Source organism: Myotis brandtii, unplaced genomic scaffold (assembly GCF_000412655.1).
Source record: "Myotis brandtii unplaced genomic scaffold, ASM41265v1 scaffold123, whole genome shotgun sequence".
NCBI classification, from domain to species: domain Eukaryota; kingdom Metazoa; phylum Chordata; class Mammalia; order Chiroptera; family Vespertilionidae; genus Myotis; species Myotis brandtii.
The window spans coordinates 9,919,730-9,930,619 of NW_005354291.1; the positions used below are offsets into that span (position 1 = coordinate 9,919,730).

A 10,890-nucleotide genomic window follows, 5' to 3' on the forward strand; every position below is an offset into this window, starting at 1 on the left:
GCTGTCAGCACCCGGGCCCGGAGAGAGGCAGCCTGTATTCAGATGTTCACCTTCACGCTCCGCTCTGCAGGCGGAATACATGCTTATTACTCCCGTGCCTCCTTTTTACCCCAGGGGGATAGTTCACTCTCAGTGGTATTAGCTGATGCTCATAAAAGAGTCTGTTTACGAAAGCAGGCTGCTAAAAAGAATAATGTGATCTTTAGAAATGCCACCTGTAACCCACAGAGAGTACAAGGTGTTTAGAGGGGAAATGACCAGCTGGAAAGCTGTTGGTCTTAGGAACCACCCATGGTGTTTTACCCCGCAGGGCGGGCTCTGGGTGGCTCAGGGTGCAGTGTTAATGACTTTTCTGATTCTTAACTGATTCCACTCGAAAAGATTTAACAGAGCTCAGGTTTTATCAGGAACTTTAGAAAATACTTTTTCTTTTGGCTCGGTTTAGGAATTTCCTTGCAGCTGTTCAGAAAGCCCATCAATATACATGTCATGTGAGTGTCCACTCTTTTAACCATAGATTACACGGTTTTTGTTGATAACAAAAATCCTCATTATTCCTCTGCTGTTTTATGATGATAGTTGCAGGATCAACAGTCAAGTTGATGACATGAAGGGGTTGTTTTTCAGTCTAGATTTGTGGTGAGAAGGGCTGGATTGAGCGTCAGAAACACGTGTTATTGGTTTTATGGCTGTTATTAATTGCTGAGGCCTTGTGTAACCTCTCTCTCCCCAAAACTCAGTTTCTTCTGTGTTAAAATGAGGACATCAACCCATTGCACAACGCATAGGATTATTGTGAGGATCAAATGGAACAATGTATGTGAGGAAGTAAATTGTGTTATTTGGAAAGAACAGATTTCCGTGTACAGTGTACCCTAAAATATATCCTCACCTACATATTATGATTGAACAATGCTGTGTAGAGAATATCTCTTCTGATTTTGAAACCTTTTTTCCTTTCATAGGAGTTTACATTTTCACTATGTTTTGGGTATCATGGAGATGTATTTTGAGGAACCAACATTCCTAGAGTAAAGAGATAATGTCATATACTGGCCAGTGTGGCTCAGTTGGTTGGAACATCCTCCTGTGCACGGAAGGGTCTCGGGTTTAATTCCCAGTCAGGGCACATACCCAGGTTTAGAGTTCGATCCCTGGTTGGGGCACGTGGGGGAGGCAACCAATCGATGTTCCTCTCTCCCATCAATGTTTCCCTCTCTCTTTCCCTCTCTAAAATCAATACAATAAATATATCCAAGGGTGAGGATTAAAAAAAAAATAAGCCTAAGATTCAAAGAGTAGTGTCCCAGATCACATATATTTTTATCTCATGATATATTTTTGCATCATGTACCACAATTTAAGTCTAGAACACATGATATCGATGAGAACTCAGTTGCTGTCTAGAGTCATCTTTTTAGCTTTTGTTAATGGGGGAGACCTTAGCTTTTACATTCAGATCACTTAAATTATTTAGTATCAGTACTTTCAGTATTTAGCACACTGCAAGGTACTCAGCAATTATACATTGAATCTGTATGTGAACTCCAATGTAAAATCATATCTAACTGCCCAAACTCTTGAAAGGTTGCTAAATTTCCAGTTGCTGAATTTAGTTTCTAAATCTTTCCTGCTCATTTACTCAGAGATCCACAGTCAGCGTCAGTGAAGGTGTACCTTTGGAACATGCATTCCAGTCTTTGGCCTCTGCAATCCCCTGGTGAAACCGCATTCCGTTATGCTCTGATGACACAACTCGGTATTTGACATGAAAGTGTGCTAGGACTTCCACAAGTAGGACAATCCTGAATTTTTTTTTTTTTAAATCTCATGAGGTGGGGTCTTTTGCTCTCACACAAATTGAATTGGAAAGAATTTTTGCCCCATGTCTTTCGATGTAGTACTGTGGGCATTAATATCCACCAAAACACATTGCTGTATTTTTGAAACTCTTAATTTACTCATTCTTCTTTCCCTTCCCTACTTCAATCCCCTTCCTCCCCCTCAGACCTTTTCCAAACGATGCAGTTCCAAAGGGAAAAGTCTACAAAAGGAACGTGACAGTTGTCATCAAAGAGCTCTGGGACATGTCTTCTGGAAAGGAGCTGCAATTATGGGATTCCTTTTTCAGGTTTAACATGAGCACACTCTTCACAAAGCTGGAGAAATGGGTTGACTCATTGCATCTGGTGTTGAGGTGATGAGGCCAGCCACTGGGGAGGTCCTCAGCCAGTTTTATCTAGCAGGATAAACACAAGCTTCGCCTTGCAGGAGATAATCAGTGACAATATTACTGTTGCATTTTTCTGAAGATATTTCAGATAAACTTAAATGAGGAGTAGGTATGTCAGGGTGGGTACAGAGGGGAAGATCCTGCCCCGCCCTGGTTCTCCTGAATCGAGTTTGATCCCAGGGGGAGACCAGCTGGCTCTGCTCTGGGGACTTTTGGCCGTAGGCCCTGGAAATGCTTATTTCTAGGCATTAAGCCATTCTGCAGAAAACTCCAACAAGCGTTTTCTACTTGTATAGAAAGTAGTATTCTCTAGATGCCTCAGTAGGCATGTTAAATACCTTTGTTTGATTCCAAATTAACTTTTGAACTGAAATGTCCACTTCCACTGAGGTTGGACTTGAACATTTATTTGAAATGTCCTTGTCCCCTGGCGTAATTAGGGTCAGATAACTTTCAATCACATGGCAGTAAATTTCTTTATTCTCCAGTTTGCTGTTCTATAACATTATTTTTATTTGTGACCTTCTGCTGTACTTTTGAATATATAGACCCCTGTGTCTCAGTGGTGGTGAGTGAAGGCTACTTTCACCTTTCAATGAAAGAATTCTTTCTTTTTTAAAAATATTTTTTTATTGATTTTAGAGAGGAAGGGATAGGGAGAGAGAGAAACATCAATGATGAAAGAGAATCATTGATTGGCTGCCTCCTGCATGCCCCCAACTGGGGATTGAGCTCACAACCCAGGCATGTTGACTGAATCGAACCTGGGACCCTTTAGTCCGCAGGCTGACACTCTATCCACTGAGCCAAACCAGCTAGGGCTTGGGTGTGGATGTTATTAATTTTATTAGTTTCTCTCTGCTTCCGCTTGCCATACATTATTTTATCTCTAGAATACAGCATGGCAAATATTCAAGATAATTCTCTGCTCTTAATCTGACTTGGAATTGACATTGCTCTTTGGTTTATGAAATTTAACATCTGTCCAGCCATAGTTTAGCATGTTATTGCAAAATGACCAGAGCATCTTTGTAAGTAGCAGTAGTTGGCCTTGTTTATCAGAAATTTGGGTGTGAATGTTAGCTTCTCTGTCCTTCCTCTTGTAACACATTATCTTATCTCTAAGAATACAGCATGGAGAATATTCAGGATAGTTCTTTGCTCTTAATCTTACTTGCATTGCATCAATCCAGCGATAGTTTTGCATTTTATTTCAAGATAACCAGAGCATCTTAGAGGCCAGAGAAGTCTTCTATTTGCTCCTTGTGGTATTTGTTTTACATTTTCTAATAAAATGTGCCAAAGATTTCTGGGAACCCAACAAGACTGTTGTGTTTACTGCGGGACCTAACACAGTGCCTTATACTCAAGGTCAGCCTTTGGTCGAATGAATGAATGAATGAATGCACTGTGTTTTCACTTAGACCTAGTGACACTTTGACTTGGAAAAGGGCAAGATGGGAAGACTACTAGTAAATGTGCAACTACTTACTCAGATGGCCATTTGAAGGGCAGGAACTCAAACATAGATGCACTAATAGAGATGACACTTGGGTGTAAATTCAGGGAGAAGATTAAGCATTTTATTAGTGAATAATAATAATTATCACTATAATATATAATAATATATGTAATAATGTAATATAATCTCTCTATATAAAAGGCTAATGTGCAAAGTGTTCCCACGGGAGTTCAACCAGGAGACCAGGAGTTCTATCGCTCACTATGACATGCGCTGACTACCAGGGAGTGGTGCGGAATGAAGAAAGGCCGAGGCTGGCGGCTGGCAGCCAGCAGTTGGGGAAGAGAGGCCCCTGTTGGCAGCCGGAAGGCCCCATCAGTCCTGATCACTGGCCAGGCCTATGGACCCTACCCATGCATGAATTTCATGCACCGGGCCTCTAGTTATTGCTATAAAAGGGAGAAGAAAAAGACAGTGAATGGACTATAAATAAAAGTTACAACTAAGGCCAATCTACTTAAGAGACCAAACAGGGCCCCTACAATAACTTGGATTCAGAATTGGGATGTAGCCATTGGGCATTTGCTCAGGTACAGACAACTCAATGCGACCATCTGGCACGTACAAGTAAGGCCATCCTGCAGGTACAAACATGACTCTCCTTCCCTTATACCAAGGCCTCTTCTGTTCACGTGACTTTGCTGCCACACTCCAAATTCAGTCTTTGTGGGTCTAGTAAGGAACTCTTTCTTCCAGCCTTGCTTTCTATTACTTCTTATCTTCTGATTTGAGTCATATTCTAGTCTTTTTCTCTCTCAGCATTTATATGTTAGCTGTTTATACTCCATGAAGTCTCTTTCTCAGAGATACCCATTCAACATGTTTCTTTTCCCCTTCTATTCTACTTTTCCAGTTAACTCTGGACATTCTGTTTTGCTGTTTCCTGCCCCATCATATCCTAATTTTGTTTTTGATAATTCTATTGCAAACATTTGGGACTTTTAAGACATAGAAAATGTGTTTTATCTATACTACGGGCTTGTTGGACAAGCCAGAGAACTTAGTTGTGATTTATAATTTTTTTTTGGCCCGGAGGAAGGGCATTTCAAATTCTAAACAATTTAGGGACAAATAAGTTTTTGGAATACAACTTGTAATTAGAGCTCTGCCTTTGTTTAAAATAAACATGCCTCTATCAACCATGAAATATCCTCCAAACAACAAAAAATAAGCAAAAATGCATTTAGCAGAACAGAGATTACTCTTCTAAGCCTAAATCCTATGCAACAAGAACTAATCATCTGAATGGTGACCCAACATGAAAACCCTTTGGCATCAAATCAGAGCTAAGTTATGTGTTTACCAAGGAAAGAAAGTACATTTAAGAGGGATTTTAAAAAAATGACTAGAATGTTCAACTAAATATTAACTAGATTACTCTAGTTCCTGAGTATTTTCGTTATCCGAGATTGAATTACAAGAGTTAGGATAACATCTTTATATTTTTCATTATTTTCTCCTTCTTTACTCACTTTTCTTTCTTTTCTTTCTTTCTTCCTTTTTTTTTTTTTTTTTTTTTCAGAGAGAGTGGAAGGGAATGGGAGAGACACAGGAGGAAGAGAAACATGATGTTAGAGAGACACATCAATTGGTTGCCTCCTGCATCCCAGGTATGTGCCCTTGACCGGAATCAAACCCGGGACCTTTCAGTCCTCAGGCCAATGCTCTATCCACTGACCCAAATGGGCTAGGGCTTCCTCACTCACTTGTAGTTTTTAGAATAAGATTTGATTGAGATGTCAGTAGTAAAAGCTTAGATGATTATAATCATCCACATAGCACTTTACAGTTTTTGAAAGCATTTTCCCATATATTATTTTTTTTCTTTTAAACATCTTTTTAAAAAATATATATTTTTATTTATTTCAGAGAGGAAGGGAGAAGGAAAGATAGAAACATCAATGATGAGAGAGAATCATTGATTGGCTGCCTCCCGCATGCCCCACACTGGGGATTGAGCCTGTAACCCAGGCCTGCGCCCTTGACTAGAATCAAACCTGGGACCCTTCAGTCAGCAGGCCGACACTCTTTCCACTGACCCAAACTGGCGAGGGCTTCCCATGTATTCTTAATTGATCCTCAATACCTCAACAACTTCGAAGTAGGAAAGTATGGTGACAATCTACTTTACAAAGAAGGAAACGTATCTGGCTCACAGAGCTACAATCAGGATTCTCAAACATTAGTGTGCATAGGAACCACTTGGGAACTTAAAGACATGGATTCCTGGGCTCCAATCCCAGAGATTGTGATTTGGAATATTTTGAATTGTAATGGACTGAATGTGTGTGTGCGTCCACCCCCCCCCCACCTCAATTCATATGTTGAAGCCCTGCTCCCAATGAGATGGTATTTGAAGGTAGGTCCTTTGGGAGATATAATTGGGTTTATATGTGGTCATGAGAGTGGGACTCCCCTGGTGGGATTAGTGGCCTTATGAGAAGAGTGAGAGGAGAGAGCGATCTACCCTGTATCTCTTTGGGGCATGCAATGAGGAAAGGCCACGTGAGGACAGGAGGAGTCGGCCATCTGCAAACCAGGGAAGAATTGATCAGCATCTTGATCTTAGTCTTCTCCATCTCCAGAACTCTGAGAAAATGCATTTCTGTTGTTTAAGCCACCTAGTCTTGGTATTTTGTTACAGTAGCTGAGCAGACGAAGACAGGAATGCACCTAAATAGACTATAAGTGAAAGGACTTTTAGCTCATTTATTCTGGACTAATGGCTGTTGCCATCTCATCCATTTGCCATGTGCATTGTGTGAAGTCAATGGTCCTGGGTTATTGTGAGCTTCCAGTATAGACAGGAAAGTGGCTTTCTTCTTATTTTGAGTTTCCTTCTTAATACATTTAATCTGTCCTAGACTAGGATAATAGCTATGATAGAAAGTCATTTTGGAGGGAGGGAGTTTCTCAGGTGTGGACGGATCATTTTCTCATCCTATCTTAGGACTTTACCCACATTTAGGTGGCAGACGTTTTCTCACAGGTGAGTTGGGGACCCTTACAGATCCTTTTATCTTGGTTTTCAGGAGCAGAATCCTGAGAATGCAGCTTGCTCTGAAGTGTGGTTCTTCCCCTGAGAAGCTCTTTGATGCGAGTGAGCATCCAGAGTGCATGGGAGCTCACAGAGAGAGAACTGAAAAACTCCAGTGGTTTTCTGTGCTGCTGTTGTGCAACTGCCACGAGATTTTTTTTAAATAGAGCCTCGTGCTCTCCAGAGTACTTTTATGTGGTTCTGGATAAATATGTTTATAAACAAGATAACACAGGTAGAGTTTCAGCCAAAATATTTCAGGTGGCAGTACTCAAAGGCTCCCTGTGGATCGCTGGGGGTCTTTCAGGGGGACCATGAAGTCCAAAGTACTTTAACATCAATAGTAAGATGTTGTTTGCCATTTTCACCATATTGACATTTACACTGATGGTATTAAAACATGGTGCCAGTAAAACTGCTCTCCCCTTAGTGGAAATCAAGGCAATGGCACCAATTGTACAAGTAGGCATGCACTTGCAATACAAAAATATATTTTGCTTATAAGAATGTACTAGATGAAGCAGTAAAAATGTCCACAATGAAGCAGATTTTAATAAATGTCAACCCTAATTTACCTGTGTTTAGTATTCTGTAGGACAAAATTGTAGGTGTGCGCGTAGCACATCTGCTGCATACTGAGGTACCATTGTTTTCTGGAGGGAAAGCAGTTGTGCAATTGAGTTGTAAGTTGATATAGCTGCTTCTTTTCATGGAGCATTATTTTTAGTAGAAAGAACAACTGACAAACTGTGGTTATTCAGACTTGGGTATTTGGTGCATGTTTTCTCAAAAAGGAATCAGTTAGTTACAACAATTGTATCTTTATTTAAATAAGGCTCTTTATAGATTTTAAAATTCTCCTACATCTAGTACCTCCTTTGGTCCAAACCACAGCTCTGCCATTATTCCCATGCCAGAGATGAAAAAACTCACAGCTCAGAGAAATTTGGGGGACTTTCCAAAATCACAGAACTAATAAACTTCTTAATCTCATCACTGTAGCTTATTGACAAATGGTCTTAAAGGCAGACACATGTGGGTTTAAATCCTGGCACTGTTTGACTGTAAGCAAATAACTTATGTTTCCTGAATATAGCTTCCACAAGCACAAAAGAGAGATGATAAAACCATGTCAGGTGTTGTAGGAGAATTAAATAGATATCATATACAAAGTGGCACATAGTGTGCCCTGAATAAGTGGTTGTTTTTCTTGTTATTGCTAAGCGTCAGTGTGATGGGATTGTTTTTTTACTTTTCCTTCCTCAGAAGCCACTTTACATCCTTGCTCCCCAAAGTGTGATCTGCAGGCCAGTATGCCAGCACCCCTCCTTGGAACTTGTAAGACATTCAGAATCTTGGGCCTCCTCCCAGACCTAACCTGAGTCAGCATTTCCACAGATCCCCAGGGATTTGTCTGCATCTGAAAGTGTGAGGAGCAGCACCCATAGGCTCTGATTGGTACAGAGGCATAGCTACTGGAATTTCTTTAGCTGAGGCTTCTAATCAACCCTTGTTCAGCCATTGACTTCATACATGATGCTACGATAAAGAAATAAAAACATTACAAAATGTTCCTTGACCTCAACCATATTGGTGTTGGGTTCAAATGCTGCTGCTGCTGCTGATTGCATTTTGCCCCTTTCCTTCCTTGGACCTTAGGGGTTCATTGGTGAAAGCAGCCCATTGCTCTTCTCCTGTGTGAAGGACACTGGATACATAGTCTCCTACTCCCTTCACTGTGCAGTCTCTATTTCTCAGGATCCTACCTGTGTTCTCATTTGCTTTCATGTATTGCAGTTGCCTCTTCCTTACTCTTCCCTGGCTTGTTCTTCAATTGCTCTTTATTGCTCTCAGCTGTGCCAATCTTCTGCCTTTGGTGTGATCTGATAACATTCTGACATTCTTTCCAATTCAACCACTTCTCTATCAGGATATCAAGTAGATTTCACCTTACATCTCACCACCAATAGAGGTCTTCAAAGTTTCCACGACAGCACCTTCTCCACAGTCAACAATATACTTGATGCAAAACCAAAACAAAGAAATCTTATACCAGGGCTTTTCAAGTGATGTTGAATCAGGTTCAATGTCCTTGGCACAGAGAGTGTTCCATAATACTTGGGCCAAACACACTGGCTTCCTATAAAGTACCATCCAGCATCATTTAGATTAGAACCTTATGGAGAGTAGGAACCGGTGAATGAAGTTTACTCAAGTGGGAAGGGTGTGGGTTGGGAGCATTATGAATAGGCTGTGTTGGTCTTTTCTATTTTTGGATTAACCAGGGAAATAAGTAGAAAACAACTCTATACTTGTACACTATTTATTTAAATATCTTTTAAAAAAATTTTTGTGCATTTTATTTATTTTTATTTTTTTATTTTTTTAAATATATTTTTATTGATTTCAGAGAGGAAGGAAGAGGGAGAGATAGAAACATCCATGGTTAGAGGTAATCATGGATCGGCTGCCTCCTGCAAGTCCCCCACTGGGGATCGTGCCCACAAACCCGGGCATGTGCCCTTGACCGGAATCGAACCTGGGGCCTTTCAGTTCACAGGCCGACGCTCTATCCACTGAGCCAAACTGGCTAGGGCTTATTTAAATATCTCACTAATCAACTCAAGGGAAGTAAATGCAAAGCATGTTGACATATGAAAGTGCTTTACATGTGTCATCTCGTGGAAACTTTCAAAGGGAAAAAGAACGTTGATCTTTCTGGGATGATTCAGACAAAGGTTTTTGAGAGACAGGGGTCAGGAAAAGAGTCCTAAACTTGGAGTCACGGGAATGATTTACCTGGTGACCTCTGAACAGTCGCTTTGCTCCTCTGACTTTTGGTTTCCTTAACCATAAAAAGAGGGGTTCAGATTACGTGTGTTCTTTCTAGGTCTAAAGTCTTTGCATAGAGAGCTTACAATATTTTGCCTTTGTTATAAAAATAATACATATCACAGAAAGTTCAGAAAATGCAAAAAAAAAGTATAAAGAAGACTATAAAAAGAGCTGTCTTATTATATGCTATTTATATTGTGGTTTTTTTCCCGATGGATCACTTATTATTTATTTTTTTACAAAAATGGGATCACACTGCATATATGGTACCATTTCCTTTTTTCACTTATGTGCAGTTGTGAATTTATTTTGGCTAGAAAGCTTTTCAGTGTGTCTTTCACGGATAGTATTTGAGACTTTTATTGCACTAACCTTAGTTCATGGGGTAAACTTTGAAACCATCTTTAGTAGTATCTCAGGCATAATCAGTCCCCAATATTTTTTTTTAGTACACATTTTTGTTTTATTCACTTCTCAACTTCATTGACATTGGTTGTGTCTTTTTTGTATGGTTTATTATTAGTTTTCCTAAAATAATGACTTCCCTTCATTATGAATCCACTTAGAGTCTCCCAGAGATGCCACATGAGTGGGGAAATGTGTACTCCTCAACTTAATATTCTCTTTAGCCTGATTTCTTATTGCTTGAGTAACTCAAGGGCCTAGCATGAGTAGTTTCATCTGTTCACAGCACTCCTAAAGCTCTGTGACATACATGTGTGGTCATTTATTAGGCAGTGTTTGTCCAGTACACAGTGAGTGTTGTGTAAATGTTTGTTGAATCCATACATGCCTTCATTGAGTTTACTCTTTGTCAGACCCTATGTTAGCACTTTATCTCCTTTAACTGACACAAGTGTGTGAGGTAAGAGGGAACAAACCTGTTGGCTGGTGCATAAGTCTGGTCTGAGTCCCACATCTCAGTGGGACTTTGTGTCCTTTATCTTACATGGGCCATGTGTGTTATATGCATAACATGGAATTAGGAGTTCAAAGGGCTCAGGTATATTTCAGTGAACTTCTGCTCTTATTGCACTTTGTCAATTTAGAGCAGCGGTTCTCAACCTGTGGGTCGCGACCCCTTTGGCGGTGGAACGATCCTTTCACAGGGGTCGCCTAAGACCATCCTGCATATCAGATATCTACATTACGATTCATAACAGTAGCAACATTACAGTTGTGAAGTAGCAACGAAAATAATTTTATGGTTGGGTCACAACATGAGGAACTGTATTTAAAGGGCCAGAAGGTTGAGAACCACTG

General features: G+C 40.2%; 1 protein-coding gene across 1 annotated transcript in view; it reads left to right on the top strand.

Annotated features, from left to right (window-relative positions):
* ENPP1 (ectonucleotide pyrophosphatase/phosphodiesterase 1) overlaps positions 1-10,890 on the top strand; it is a gene marked incomplete at its 5' end in the record, with an annotated part of 61,060 nt that overhangs the window by 916 nt on the left and 49,254 nt on the right. The gene's annotated exons all lie outside the window — the stretch shown is intronic.